Source organism: Pseudonaja textilis, chromosome 10 (genome assembly GCF_049901715.1).
Source record: "Pseudonaja textilis isolate UNSWEBS1 chromosome 10, rPseTex1.2, whole genome shotgun sequence".
In the NCBI taxonomy this organism is placed as follows: Eukaryota; Metazoa; Chordata; class Lepidosauria; order Squamata; family Elapidae; genus Pseudonaja; species Pseudonaja textilis.
The window spans coordinates 18,679,030-18,694,268 of NC_141999.1; the positions used below are offsets into that span (position 1 = coordinate 18,679,030).

General features: G+C 35.5%; 1 long non-coding RNA gene across 3 annotated transcripts; it reads right to left on the reverse strand.

Annotated features, from left to right (window-relative positions):
• Positions 1–1,526: 1,526 nt before the first annotated feature.
• On the reverse strand, positions 1,527–14,622 carry LOC148124944 (uncharacterized). Of its 3 annotated transcripts, XR_015744841.1 has the most exons (9): positions 14,474–14,622; positions 12,617–12,631; positions 11,379–11,393; positions 9,980–9,994; positions 7,188–7,202; positions 5,788–5,802; positions 4,898–4,912; positions 3,960–3,977; positions 1,527–2,800 (listed from the first exon to the last, which is right to left on the reverse strand). It is a non-coding gene; the product is annotated as an uncharacterized LOC148124944 (long non-coding RNA). The 3 variants fall into 3 exon arrangements; XR_015744840.1 differs by lacking the exons at positions 5,788–5,802; positions 7,188–7,202 and adding an exon at positions 8,585–8,599; XR_015744842.1 differs by lacking the exons at positions 4,898–4,912; positions 5,788–5,802; positions 7,188–7,202.
• Positions 14,623–15,239: the final 617 nt, after the last annotated feature.

A 15,239-nucleotide genomic window follows, 5' to 3' on the forward strand; every position in this document is an offset into this window, starting at 1 on the left:
ACTCAACGGGCAAAGCTAAGTTAGTTGCAACATTGATTTGATTTTCTGATTATTATCTGTCTCTGCACATGCAACCTCTTTAGTCATTTTGTGATTCATTGTATTATTTGTCCTGCCATGGGAGTTATTAGCAGAAGTTTGCAATACTCACTTTCTGTAAGTTCTCAGCCTAAATTGAACAACAAAAGAGTATAGTTATTCCTCATGGAATTATTTCTTTACCTTTTACTCATCTATAAAAGTTAACAGAGCTTTGTAGATATTTTAAATCATGTTTTAAAATCATGGTTAGCAATATTCCTAAATTGAAAGACATGTAAAAAATCACCCAATTTTATGGCCTCATAAAATAAACATAAGCATTAATGAAAATAAAAACATTATTTCTCACATTCTTCTCTTCTTTATGCATGTAATGTCGTAACTGATGTCCTTATTTATTTTATCATCAATACAGACAGCTTTTTCAAATAAATGAAGATCATCTTTCATACATAAGGGAAAGCAAACTGAGGTGTTTAGAAACTTACTATAGGTTATGGTGTAATGGTTGGACACATGAAAATATATATATAGTTTTAAAATGAACACCCAAATATTTGTTGCACTCCCAAAATACACCAATAATGTCCACAATTTCTAAGTACAAAAAAGTTTTGCGATAATCACTGAGAATACTTATCCAGCTAAATTAAATAATAAAACTATATAGTTATTCCTCCATGAAATATTTTCTTTATTTTTTTGTCATCCTTAAAAATGTAACACTGCTCTACAAATTTCTCAATTCATTCTATAGAGGTGAGCAATTTTCCTAAATTTACAGACTTGTTGAAATTACTAGGATTTTTTTTACCAATTTTTTTCCCACCCGCCCCCCCAAAATCAATCAATAAAAAAAAAATGTTTAAGGATTATAATTTCACACTTTTTCCCCATTTCACTGCATAAAGTGTCATAACTGACCTACATTGACATTTCATCAAGGGTATAAATAACTTTTTCAAAGCAATCTTAAGGCAAAGGATGTTCACACTACAATGTTTGTTCAAAAACATATCAAAGAAACAGTCTGTGTTTCTACAGGAAGTTTAAATAGGTAAATTCAAGAAATAGAGGTTGTGTTTGTATGTGATTAACTTGCTTACTTGTCACCTAGGATATCTTTATGGTTTGATATTCCAGCGGAATTCAAAGCACTTGATTTATTTATGGTTTCAATGTAGTATATGAATTCCCCCACCCCACCCCCCAAAAATGCTTAATTCAGGAAGCAGGTTTAGCATGTGCAGTGAACACAACCCTCATGCGATTATGAGCCAAATCAATGTCTTCATATAGGGGGCCATTCATACTGGGTATTTACTTAATCATTAACTAGACACACTGATTTGGTGTGTCACTGTGACCTAAAATAACAAAAAGAAAAAGTTATTTTTGCTCTCATTTGTTCCTGAGTAGGTAATGGATTACTGGCTCTTTAGATTACTGAGGATACTGAAATAAATCACTCAAGATTCATCAACGGGGGTGGGGAATGAACACAGAAAGAAAGAAAAAGGGCGGCTATAAAAATAAACAAAAAAACACAAATTGCATGTGTATTCTCGGTTTAATCTAAAGATGTATGATCGGGTACATCCATACCAGGAATAAAAAGCTGATAAATTCTTTAAGCAACTGGGGAAACCTAAGGATAAAACTGAGGTCTGAAGCCCTAATCAGAAGGGTTCACCTTCTATATAGATGTAATGCGTCAGAAAGGATAGTTAAACATGCAAAAGATTTAATAATAGTAGTGAGTAAGAGTGTTCACCCAACATTTTTAAGAATCTCATCGAAAGAAGTTGCACCCCTATGGACACAACCTCCAAACCTAACTTAGCTTTAATGTTGATGTTATTTTTTGATGCTTATCTATCTGTGCATATGCAACCTCTTTAGTTGTTTTGTGATTCACTTTATTATATGTTCCTCCATGGGAATTATTAACACAGATTTGCAATACTCACGCTGATTTGTCCATTGCCCTAAATTGAACAATAAAAGAGTACAGTTATTCTTTCATGCGATGCTTTTTAAAAAACATTTTTATCATCACCAATAACTTAAAATGGCTTTGCAGATATCTTAAACAAAGCTGTTTGACCTGATCTCTTTTGTTCTTATTGAAATCTTCATGACACATGATTTGAACATTTCTAATCAAGGCTTGATGCATTGTTTACACAGCAGATATAAATGAAAATGGTCAAGATACTCCCTAAAATAAATATGAGAACAAATGAAAAAGAAACACTTTTATCTTCATACTTTTTTCCTCTTCTTGATATATAACAGGCTATAACTGCCCTGTATATACCTCCTATCAAAGGTATAGAGAACTGTTTAAAAGTAATCTAAAGTATGTAAAACATGCTCATGCTGTTGTGTTAATTCAATGATGTACTGTAAACTAAGGATGAAAGAGAAGATGGGGAGACCAACAGCCCATGTCTCTATAAAATGTTTAAGCAGGTCATTTCAGGAAGTAGAGGTAGCATTTGTATATGATGAACTTGCTTACTTGTCATCTAGGATTTCTTCATAGTATTTTTATTCCAGTGAACTCAAGACCCTTGATTATTTACAGTTCACTGTAGTATAATGCCTTATTCCAGGAAGCAAGCTTGACATGTGCAGTGGATATAATCCTGACACAGTTGTTAGCCAAACTGATACTTTTCATATAAAGTACTGTTCATATTTGGTTTTATTTAATTAATTGGTAACTAGAGACACTCACCATATTGCCAAGCATCTAAAATAATAAAAATAAAAAGAAGTGGTTATATTTCTTCTTATAGGTTACTGAATGGGTAATACATTATTGGATCTGTACATGATTGAGATTAGATAATTCAAAGTTAGTGAACCAAGGGAAAAAAGTGAACACAGAAAAAAAAATTGGAAAAGAAAAAAAACTGAGCTGTTCTCCAAATCATGAAAACAAAAAATAAGTCATTGCATTTTTATTCTCCATTTAATCTAAGGAGGTATGATCTGATAAATCCATATCAGGTTCAAAAAATTGATAATTTTTAAGGCAGCCTGGGAAAGCTAAGGATGCTGCATTGATCAACTTTCTCCTGATAATTAGATTTCAAGTATAGTAGATAGCTATAGGTTATACCAATGTAAGGAATAATAATCTGTTAAATAATCTAATAATTATCCCTTCCGTCTTTGCATGGTTGTTAATCCAATTTACATGCAAGTATTAGAGACTACTGAGGAAACTATCCTAAGTAAAATCTAAACATAAACAGGAGGTTTTTTTAACCTACGTTCCTTATTAAATCCCTTTTATTTACTGATTTTCACTATGATTGATGGTTATGTTATCCAGTAAGCTATTAGTCTGACATGGATTTTTGCAAGTCCATAAAACACATCAAATCATCTCTTGTGGCAGCTAATAACAAGTATGTTGTTTCAAGAAATGGGTTATTGCGCTTATAAGTTTAAATTACATGGTAAAAACACATCCTTTGGGATAAGGATACAATTAGTTATTAGCAGAATTCCCAGCTCAATCATTCAAAGAAATTAACCTCCCTCTTGGGGGTACCATAGCAAAGGTTTATCTTCTAGAAAGGGATAATGCTTCAGAAAAAATAAGTAGAGGTAAAAAGGGTTCAGTAATATTTGTGAGTAAGAGGACTTTCTGCATTCACATTTTAAAGAATCTCTTATAAAGAATTAGACCCTTTTATAATTGGGCATAATTTGTTATTGGATCTGTAGGTTACTGAGGTTACGAAGGAACCAAGGTCCATCATGGTACTTGGATTCCTTACAGATCACCCCTTTCATTCAGCTGCAGGAGAAAATATTGGGAGGTCCAAATCCCTGCCTTTGCATAGAGTACTGCTAATATTTGGTTTTTATTTAGTTATATATTAAGTAGTGACACTCACCTCTTTTCCTTTTAGGGACTAAAAAAAGAAAGAATAAAAGAAAAGAAAAAAAGAAATAGTTATTTTTCTTCTGTAGGGCACTGAGGGGATAATAGTTTGCTCGATCTGTAAGTTACTGAGGTTACTAAAGTAAGTTACTCATGGTTAATCAATGGGGAAAAAAGTGAATCTCATATAAAGAATCTCATGTAAAGAATTAGACGTAAATAAATATGGGCAAAACACTCCCTAAAATAAACTTGGGGATAAATGATAAAACCCCTTTTATAACTGGGCATAATTAGTTATTGGATCTGTAGGTTACTGAAGTTGCAAAGGACTGAAGGTCCTCCATGGTACCTTATCATGCATGCATATCTATCTATGCACAATGCACGTTCAAAATTTTTGGTTGCTTTGTAAGAAAGACTTATTCTACTCTAATAGGTTACTAAATGGATAATAGATTATTGAATCTGTAAGTTACTGGTGTTACCAAAGTAGGTTATTCAAGATTAATCGAGAAAATATCTGCAGCAGCAATATACAGTGCCGGACCAAAAAGGCAAGTGGCATGTTCTTAAAACAAAACTCATCCAGATACCAGCTTAGAGGTGGTATGCTAACAGATGGCCTACAAGTAAATCTTTCTCCGATAGGAAGGTGTTTTTCCTAGACAAAGATTTTTCTACATCTCATTTTCATCTTCTTGCACTTATGTTTTTCAATTAGAGAAACTTATTGTTATGATCCAGGAAATACAAAGAAGATCAATAATTTTTATAGTGCTTCCTGATTTGTTTGGATTTTTAGAATGAAATCTGCACAATGAGCTAATACTTTCCCCGTAGTTTTATATTAATACAAACAAACATCCACCATGAAAGTCAATTATTCCAGTCAAGCCATTGTTACATGTCCCACCACTGGAAGTACTAGAAGAATTTTGCAAAACTTACCCCAGTTAATCCTCCCTAAATTGAACATTGAAAGAATATAGTTAATTCTTCTATGCAATGGTTTTTTTTTAATCTTTTAATCATTCACAACAACTTAACTTAGCTTTATAGATCCCTTAAATCAGAGGTCCCCAAACTTGGCAACTTTAAGACTTGTGGACTTCAACTCCCAGGATTTGCCAGCCAGCATAGGTGTTTGGGGACCTCTGCCTTAAACCAAAGCAGTTTGACCTGATTCCTTCTGTATAGTGGTTAATCTAGTGTAAACTATTTGAATATTTAGGATATTTTAGAACATCTCATTTTCATCCTCCTGCACTTATTTTTTTGCTTTAACTTTGCTTTGCACAGAATACTGGAAAAAGGGATTGTTGTTGTTAACCGCTAAGATACCCCATTGGGCAACTTGGCTTTATAGTGAGGTTTCTGTTTGGTTATTATTGTTTGGATCCACCTTCAGGTTTTCCTCACACACAAAGCTACAAACATTTCAATGTGTGTTAGGAGGAGAGGTTGTTGTAAGAAAGGCAATAAGATAAGATTCCTTTATTCCTTCAACTGGCAGGAGAAAATATTGGGTGGTCTGAGATTAAACAGAAATGTTCACCTTCTAGAAAGATAGAATACAGCAGAAAAGATGCTTAGAGATGCAGAGGGTTGAGCCATTATTATAGGAGGACTTAACTGTGTTCACCCAACGTTATAAAGAATCTTAAGTAAAGAATTAGAAGCCATATTGACTCAACCTACAAATCCTGGTTAATTTTAATGCTGATATGATTTTTTAATGCTTATCTATCTGTGCACATGCAAAACATTTGGTCGTTTTGTGATTCATTTTGTTACATGTCCCACCACTGGAAGTATAAGAGGAATTTTACAGTACTTACCAAAGCTTGATTTCCCTAAATTGAACATTTAAAGAATATAGTTAATTCTTCCATGCAATGGGTTTTTTTAAAATCTTTTAATCATTCACAACAACTTAATATAGCTTTATAGAACCCTTAAATCAGAGGTCCCCAAACTTGGCAATTTTCAGACTTGTAGACTTCAACTCCCAGGATTCTCCAGCCAGCATAGGTGTTTGGGGACCTCTCCCCTTAAACCAAAGCAGTTTGACCTGATTCCTTCTGTATAGTGGTTAATCTAGTGTAAACTATTTGAATATTTAGGATATTTTAGAACATCTCATTTTCATCCTCCTGCACTTATTTTTTTCAGTTAGAGAAACTTATTGTTATGATCCAGGAAGTACAAAGAAGACCAATAATTTTTATAGTGCTTCCTGATTTGTTTGGATTTTTAGAATGAAATCTGCAGAATGATCTAATACTTTCCCCTTGTTCTCAGTTTTACATTCATACAAACAAACATCCACCATGAAAGTCGATTATTCCAGTCAAGCCAATTTGTTTTCATTTGTGAGCAAAACAATTCCCTGGATAATTCAGAGATTAATATGACCCAGCATGAGGATACTTTTGAGAAATACAAAAGCATAAAGATTTCACAATGCAATAAATGCGTAGAATCGTTGACCAACGATTCTGTACATTTATTGCATTGTTAAATCCAAAGAAGGGGGCCAATTGTCCTTGGCTGGTCAGTCCAATAGATATCTCCAGTATCCTTTCTAAGTGGTTTCTGACCTATCTGGAGTCAGTTGGTCCTCGTGTGTCTTGGGCAAACGTCTAGTCCAAACACAGAACTCCTTGTGAAATTGGGAGGCATAACTTTGCTTTGCACAGAATACTGGAAAAAAGGATTGTTAGTGTTAACCACTAAGATACCCCATTGGGCAACTTGGCTTTATAGTGAGGTTTCTGTTTGGTTATTATTGTTTGGATCCACCTTCAGGTTTTCCTCACACACAAAGCTACAAACATTTCAACGTGTGTTAGGAAGAGAGGTTGTTGCAAGAAAGCAATAAGTTAAGATTCCTTTATTCCTTCAACTGGCAGGAGAAAATATTGGGTGGTCTGAGATTAAACAGAAATGTTCATCTTCTAGAAAGATAGAATACAGCAGAAAAGATGCTTAGAGATGCAGAGGGTTGAGCCATTATTATAGGAGGACTTAACTGTGTTCACCCAACGTTTTAAAGAATCTTAAGTAAAGAATTAGAAGCCATATTGACTCAACCTACAAATCCTGGTTAATTTTAATGCTGATATGCTTTTTTTGATGCTTATCTATCTGTGCACGTGCAAAACATTTGGTCGTTTTGTGATTCATTTTGTTACATGTCCCACCACTGGAAGTATTAGAGGAATTTTGCAATACTTACCGAAAGTAATCCTCCCTAAATTGAACATTGAAAGAATATAGTTAATTCTTCCATGCAATGGGTTTTTTAAAATCTTTTAATCATTCACAACAACTTAACTTAGCTTTATAGATCCCTTAAATCAGAGGTCCCCAAACTTGGCAACTTTAGGACTTGTGGACTTCAACTCCCAGGATTCGCCAGCCAGCATAGGTGTTTGGGGACCTCTCCCTTAAACCAAAGCAGTTTGACCTGATTCCTTCTGTAGAGTGGTTAATCTAGTGTAAACTATTTGAATATTTAGGATATTTTAGAACATCTCATTTTCATCCTCCTGCACTTATTTTTTTCAGTTAGAGAAACTTATTGTTTTGATCCAGGAAGTACAAAGAAGACCAATAATTTTTATAGTTCTTCCTGATTTGTTTGGATTTTTAGAATGAAATCTGCAGAATGATCTAATACTTTCCCCTTATTCTCAGTTTTACATTAAAAAAACAAACATTCACCATGAAAGTCGATTATTCCAGTCAAGCCAATTTGTTTTCATTTGTGAGCAAAACAATTCTCTGGATAATTCAGAGATTAATATGACCCAGCATGAGGATACTTTTGAGAAATACAAAAGCATAAAGATTTCACAATGCAATAAATGCATAGAATCGTTGATCAACGATTCTGCACATTTATTGCATTGTTAAATCCAAAGAAGGGGGCCAATTATCCTTGGCTGGTCAGTCCAATAAATATCTCCAGTATCCTTTCTAAGTGGTTTCTGACCTATCTGGAGTCAGTTGGTCCTCGTGTGTCTTGTGCAAACGTCTAGTCCAAACACAGAACTCCTTGTGCAATTGGGAGGCATAACTTTGCTTTGCACAGAATACTGGAAAAAGGGATTGTTGTTGTTAACTGCTAAGATACCCCATTGGGCAACTTGGCTTTATAGTGAGGTTTCTTTTTGGTTATTATTGTTTGGATCCACCTTCAGGTTTTCCTCACACACAAAGCTACAAACATTTCAATGTGTGTTAGGAGGAGAGGTTGTTGCAAGAAAGGCAATAAGTTAAGATTCCTTTATTCTTTCAACTGGCAGGAGAAGATATTGGGTGGTCTGAGATTAAACAGAAATGTTCACCTTCTAGAAAGATAGAATACAGCAGAAAAGATGCTTAGAGATGCAGAGGGTTGAGCCATTATTATAGGAGGACTTAACTGTGTTCACCCAACGTTATAAAGAATCTTAAGTAAAGAATTAGAAGCCATATTGACTCAACCTACAAATCCTGGTTAATTTTAATGCTGATATGATTTTTTGATGCTTATCTATCTGTGCACATGCAAAACATTTGGTCGTTTTGTGATTCATTTTGTTACATGTCCCACCACTGGAAGTATTAGAGGAATTTTGCAATACTTACCAAACCTTGATTTCCCTAAATTGAACATTTAAAGAATATAGTTAATTCTTCCATGCAATGGTTTTTTTTTAATCTTTTAATCATTCACAACAACTTAATATAGCTTTATAGAACCCTTAAATCAGACGTCCCCAAACTTGGCAACTTTAAGACTTGTGACTTCAACTCCCAGGATTCTCCAGCCAGCATAGGTGTTTGGGGACCTCTCCCTTAAACCAAAGCAGTTTGACCTGATTCCTTCTGTATAGTGGTTAATCTAGTGTAAACTATTTGAATATTTAGGATATTTAGGAACATCTCATTTTCATCCTCCTGCAGTTATTTTTTTCAGCTAGAGAAACTTATTGTTATGATCCAGGAAGTACAAAGAAGACCAATAATTTTTATAGTGCTTCCTGATTTGTTTGGATTTTTAGAATGAAATCTGCAGAATGATCTAATACTTTCCCCTTATTCTCAGTTTTACATTCATACAAACAAACATCCACCATGAAAGTCGATTATTCCAGTCAAGCCAATTTGTTTTCATTTGTGAGCAAAACAATTCCCTGGATAATTCAGAGATTAATATGACCCAGCATGAGGATACTTTTGAGAAATACAAAAGCATAAAGATTTCACAATGCAATAAATGCGTAGAATCGTTGATCAACGATTCTGCACATTTATTGCATTGTTAAATCCAAAGAAGGGGGCCAATTGTCCTTGGCTGGTCAGTCCAATAGATATCTCCAGTATCCTTTCTAAGTGGTTTCTGACCTATCTGGAGTCAGTTGGTCCTCGTGTGTCTTGTACAAACGTCTAGTCCAGACGCAGAACTCCTTGTGCAATTGGGAGGCATAACTTTGCTTTGCACAGAATACTGGAAAAAAGGATTGTTAATGTTAACCGCTAAGATACCCCATTGGGCAACTTGGCTTTATAGTGAGGTTTCTGTTTGGTTATTATTGTTTGGATCCACCTTCAGGTTTTCCTCACACACAAAGCTACAAACATTTCAATGTGTGTTAGGAGGAGAGGTTGTTGCAAGAAAGGCGATAAGACAAGATTCCTTTATTCCTTCAACTGGCAGGAGAAAATATTGGGTGGTCTGTGATTAAACAGAAATGTTCACCTTCTAGAAAGATAGAATACAGCAGAAAAGATGCTTAGAGATGCAGAGGGTTGAGCCATTGTTATAGGAGGACTTAACTGTGTTCACCCAACGTTTTAAAGAATCAAGTAAAGAATTAGAAGCCATATTGACTCAGCCTACAAATCCTGGTTAATTTTAATGCTGATATGATTTTTTGATGCTTATCTATCTGTGCACATGCAAAACATTTGGTCGTTTTGTAATTCATTTTGTTACATGTCCCACCACTGGAAGTATTAGAGGAATTTTGCAATACTTACCCCAGTTAATCCTCCCTAAATTGAACATTGAAAGAATATAGTTAATTCTTCTATGCAATCGGTTTTTTTTAAATCTTTTAATCATTCACAACAACTTAACTTAGCTTTATAGATCCCTTAAATCAGAGGTCCCCAAACTTGGCAACTTTAAGACTTGTGGACTTCAACTCCCAGGATTCGCCAGCCAGCATAGGTGTTTGGGGACCTCTCCCTTAAACCAAAGCAGTTTGACCTGATTCCTTCTGTAGAGTGGTTAATCTAGTGTAAACTATTTGAATATTTAGGATATTTAGGAACATCTCATTTTCATCCTCCTGCACTTATTTTTTTCAGCTAGAGAAACTTATTGTTATGATCCAGGAAGTACAAAGAAGACCAATAATTTTTATAGTGCTTCCTGATTTGTTTGGATTTTTAGAATGAAATCTGCAGAATGATCTAATACTTTCCCCTTATTCTCAGTTTTACATTCATACAAACAAACATCCACCATGAAAGTCGATTATTCCAGTCAAGCCAATTTGTTTTCATTTGTGAGCAAAACAATTCCCTGGATAATTCAGAGATTAATATGACCCAGCATGAGGATACTTTTGAGAAATACAAAAGCATAAAGATTTCACAATGCAATAAATGCGTAGAATCGTTGATCAACGATTCTGCACATTTATTGCATTGTTAAATCCAAAGAAGGGGGCCAATTATCCTTGGCTGGTCAGTCCAATAAATATCTCCAGTATCCTTTCTAAGTGGTTTCTGACCTATCTGGAGTCAGTTGGTCCTCGTGTGTCTTGTGCAAACGTCTAGTCCAAACAGAGAACTCCTTGTGCAATTGGCAGGCATAACTTTGCTTTGCACAGAATACTGGAAAAAGGGATTGTTGTTGTTAACCGCTAAGATACCCCATTGGGCAACTTGGCTTTATAGTGAGGTTTCTGTTTGGTTATTATTGTTTGGATCCACCTTCAGGTTTTCCTCACACACAAAGCTACAAACATTTCAATGTGTGTTAGGAGGAGAGGTTGTTGCAAGAAAGGCAATAAGATAAGATTCCTTTATTCTTTCAACTGGCAGGAGAAGATATTGGGTGGTCTGAGATTAAACAGAAATGTTCACCTTCTAGAAAGATAGAATACAGCAGAAAAGATGCTTAGAGATGCAGAGGGTTGAGCCATTATTATAGGAGGACTTAACTGTGTTCACCCAACGTTTTAAAGAATCTTAAGTAAAGAATTAGAAGCCATATCGACTCAACCTACAAATCCTGGTTAATTTTAATGCTGATATGATTTTTTGATGCTTATCTATCTGTGCACATGCAAAACATTTGGTCGTTTTGTGATTCATTTTGTTACATATCCCACCACTGGAAGTATTAGAGGAATTTTGCAGTACTTACCAAACCTTGATTTCCCTAAATTGAACATTTAAAGAATATAGTTAATTCTTCCATGCAATCAGTTTTTTTAATCTTTTAATCATTCACAACAACTTAATATAGCTTTATAGAACCCTTAAATCAGAGGTCCCCAAACTTGGCAACTTTAAGACTTGTGGGCTTCAGCTCCCAGGATTCTCCAGGCAGCATAGGTGTTTGGGGACCTCTGCCTTAAACCCAAGCAGTTTGACCTGATTCCTTCTGTAGAGTGGTTAATCTAGTGTAAACTATTTGAATATTTAGGATATTTTAGAACATCTTATGACCAAAATCAATACAATTGTTTTGAAACAAAACAGAGGAATGATTGAGTCTGTCATCTGCAACCAAGCAGGGCAGACACAGACTTCAGAGAGTAATTAGGACTGCAGAAAAAACAATTAATACCCATCTACAATCATCAATACTGCACGAGTCAAAAAGAGAGTCGTGAAAATATTTATAGACCCCTCACATCCTGGACATAAACTGTTTCAGTTCCTTCCCTCAAAATGACGCTATAGAGTATTGCACACCAGAACAACTAGACAGAAGAACAGTTTTCCCCCGAAAGCCATCATCTGCTAAATAAATATTTCCCTCAACACTGTCCAACTATTAATCTTCTCATCACTCCTTATCACCCACCCCCTCCCACTTGTGACTGTCTGACTGTAATTTTTGTTGCTTGTATCCTTATGATGGTTATTGACTGTTTCCTAGTATGATTTGATTGCTTTTGTACCCTATGACTATTATTAAGTGTTGCACCTTATGATTCTCCACTCCTGACGAAAGTATCTTTTCTTTTATGAACACTGATTCGGACCAAGACTAATCCGTTGTGTTTCCAATCACACTTGGCCAATAAAGAATTCTATGATACCAATTAATTTTCAAAGATAATAGTAAGCATCTAAATTGCAAATATTAATCTTGTTTACATTTCTTGACATTACCCATTTTAAATTACAAGCTGGGTTACTGGAATTGTTTACACAACTATTTTACTGCACTGGGCAGTTTGTTATACCGTGCCAGGCATGTTCATGTCATGTTGTTCATTAAGGAGAACATATCACAAAACCATGCAGGTTTAAAAGTTAATACACAAAAATGGATATTTATCCCCAGACTGGAAATCAGGCATATTTATGACATTCATGAAATGTAATGATTCTGCACATTCTCTAAGCACATGGAAAGCTTATAATACTCACCAGTAAGGCAGAGACCTAAATTTAAAAAGAAAATAACCCAGTTATTCTTCCATTCTGTTTTTCTTTTCCTTTTAACCATCTATAAAATGTTTTGCAAATCTCTTAAACTAAAGCCAGTTTGGTGTAGAGACTAAGATGTTGGCCTAGAAACCAGAACCCTGTGAGTTTTGGTCCTGCTTAGGCATGGAAGCCATGTGGGTGACTTTAGGCCATCACTCTCTTGCAGCCCAACTCATGTGACCAAGTTTTGTTGTTAAGTGAGTTTTCTCCCATTTTATGACTTTTCTTACCATACTTCTTAAGTGGATTACTGCAGTTATTAAATTAGTGACATGACTGTTAAGTAAATCTGGCTTCCCCCTTGACTTTGTGATCAACTTTCGTGGTCTCTGACAAACAACTATCTTAAATATGAATCAGTTGTCAAGAATCCAAATACAAATTACATGACTAGGAGGATGCTTCATGATCACAGATGTAAAAAATGGTCAGGTCACCTTTTCCAGTGCTGTTGTAACCTCCAACTAGCTAAACTAGCTATTGTATGTCAAGGACATATTGTATGGTTTTCAAAACTTCCCATCTCCTATAGTATCCGCCCATACAATTTGAACTAGCAAAGTTGGTGCACTCCAGGTTACTTCAATTAAATGATGCCATTTATCAGGATGCCAGAAATGCACCTTGTCCTTAGCAGCCCCTGGTTTCTGGAATGAGGCTACCCCCCAAAAAAATCTTGGTGGCTCCCATCCTTCTGGTTTTTGAAGATCTTGGAGACTTGGCCTTTAGTGAGGATGGCTGAAACCCCTTTGGATACTATTGGTATGTCTCTTGTTATTATTATGATTTTATCATCTCTTGTCCCTTATTTTATAGTTGTACAGCATCATTGACTTGCAACAGTTACTTTTGTGACCATTCAGAGTTGCAATGGCACTGAAAAATGTGGCTTTCCCCCCCATTTTTCATAGTTCCTTTGCAGCATCTCCATGATCATGTGATCAAAATTCTGATGCTTGGCAACTGGTTCCTATTTATGACCTTTGCTGTGTCTGAGGATCATGTGATCACCTGTTGTGACCTTCTGAAAAGCAAAGTCAGTGGGGAAGTCACTTAATAACCATGTTACTAACTGATCAACTGCAGTGATTCACTTAACAACTGTGGCAAGAAAAGTCATAAAATGGAGCAAAACTCACTTTACAAATGTGTCACTTAACAATAGAAATTTTGGGCTCAATGGTGCTCATAAATCAAGGACTTTCTTTATAGTTTTTATATTATTTTTCTGCATTTGTTTTACTTTGTGATCTACCCAGGAATTATTATTACTACCGGTATTCCTCACTAAAAACAAAGCAAACAGGACTAAAGATGTGCATTTTATCCTTTTCTCTGCTGAACCTTTTAGAAAAAAAAGTCCAGCTTTCATGGCAGACAGCGCAGCAGTCCAGAATAACATAGTTATTGAGTAGGGGCACTGGGGAAGCCTCATACTCATCAGCACACACATTAGCTAACTGGAATGGAGGCAGATAGAATGAAACAATATAGAGTCTCACCTGGTCTAGCTATACTAGCAGAGGGATAAAAACACTACTTTGAATGCACAGCAAGAATGTCTGGATGGAGATCACCTTCCCAACAGGCAAATGGTGTCTTGCCCTCTCAAAGCAATAAGTGACTCATCGTTATGCTACATAAGCAAGTGATAGAGATCAACACTAACTCACCCCGATACAGAACACCATTCTTCAATAAAACATGCAAAATTGTATTCCTGCATCTCACTGAATACCTTGCTAAACATTCAGGACAGATATCAGAAGTATTCATTAAAAGACAGAACAGACTTACCAAAACATCATGTTGGCAAAGGAAAACGACGAGGAAAGCAGAAGCTACAGCCTGGAGATGCATCTTGGCTTGGCTTGGTTTGAGTTGACTTCACAACGATTCAGGAGTAAAGTCAATGATGTGAGGAAGGATAACTGCTAGCGTCTATATTTATAGCCAGTGTCTGGCTGAAAATTTCAAGGTTGATTGACCAAATGCAAGCCTTCCTTTGTTAAGGGGTCCAATCAGTTTTGTCAATAAGGAAAAGTCAACCTGTCTTAGGATTGTTGACAGAGAAGGAATTGCTGATGCCAAAAAGCCAGGGGCTAGTTTCAAGATTAAAAACTTAAAAGGCATTATTCATCTTAAACAAAGGGCCAACGTGATACAGTTTGACTTTTTCCATGTTTGGGCATTTGAGCTGCATGATGAGCTTTCTCTATAGAATCCAAGGGGAAACTGATCACAAAGATGTTCGTAATACTGATCAGAAGGACATTCGAAATAGCAAAGTCCTAAAATTATAAGCATAAGGAAGGTTGATGTTTAGACATTCAAATACATTTAAAAAGACCATTTCATTTTTGTGTGAATGAACCCCCAAACAAATTTAGTTTGAAAATACAAACTAAAATTAACTCAGGAAATTACATTTGTTTGAAATGGTCTTAGGTTTCCTGCCTGAGCAGGGGGTTGGACTAGAAGACATCCAAAGTCCCCTCCAACTCCTCTTCTCTTCTCTTCTCTTCTCTTCTCTTCTCTTCTCTTCTCTTCTCTTCTCTTCTCT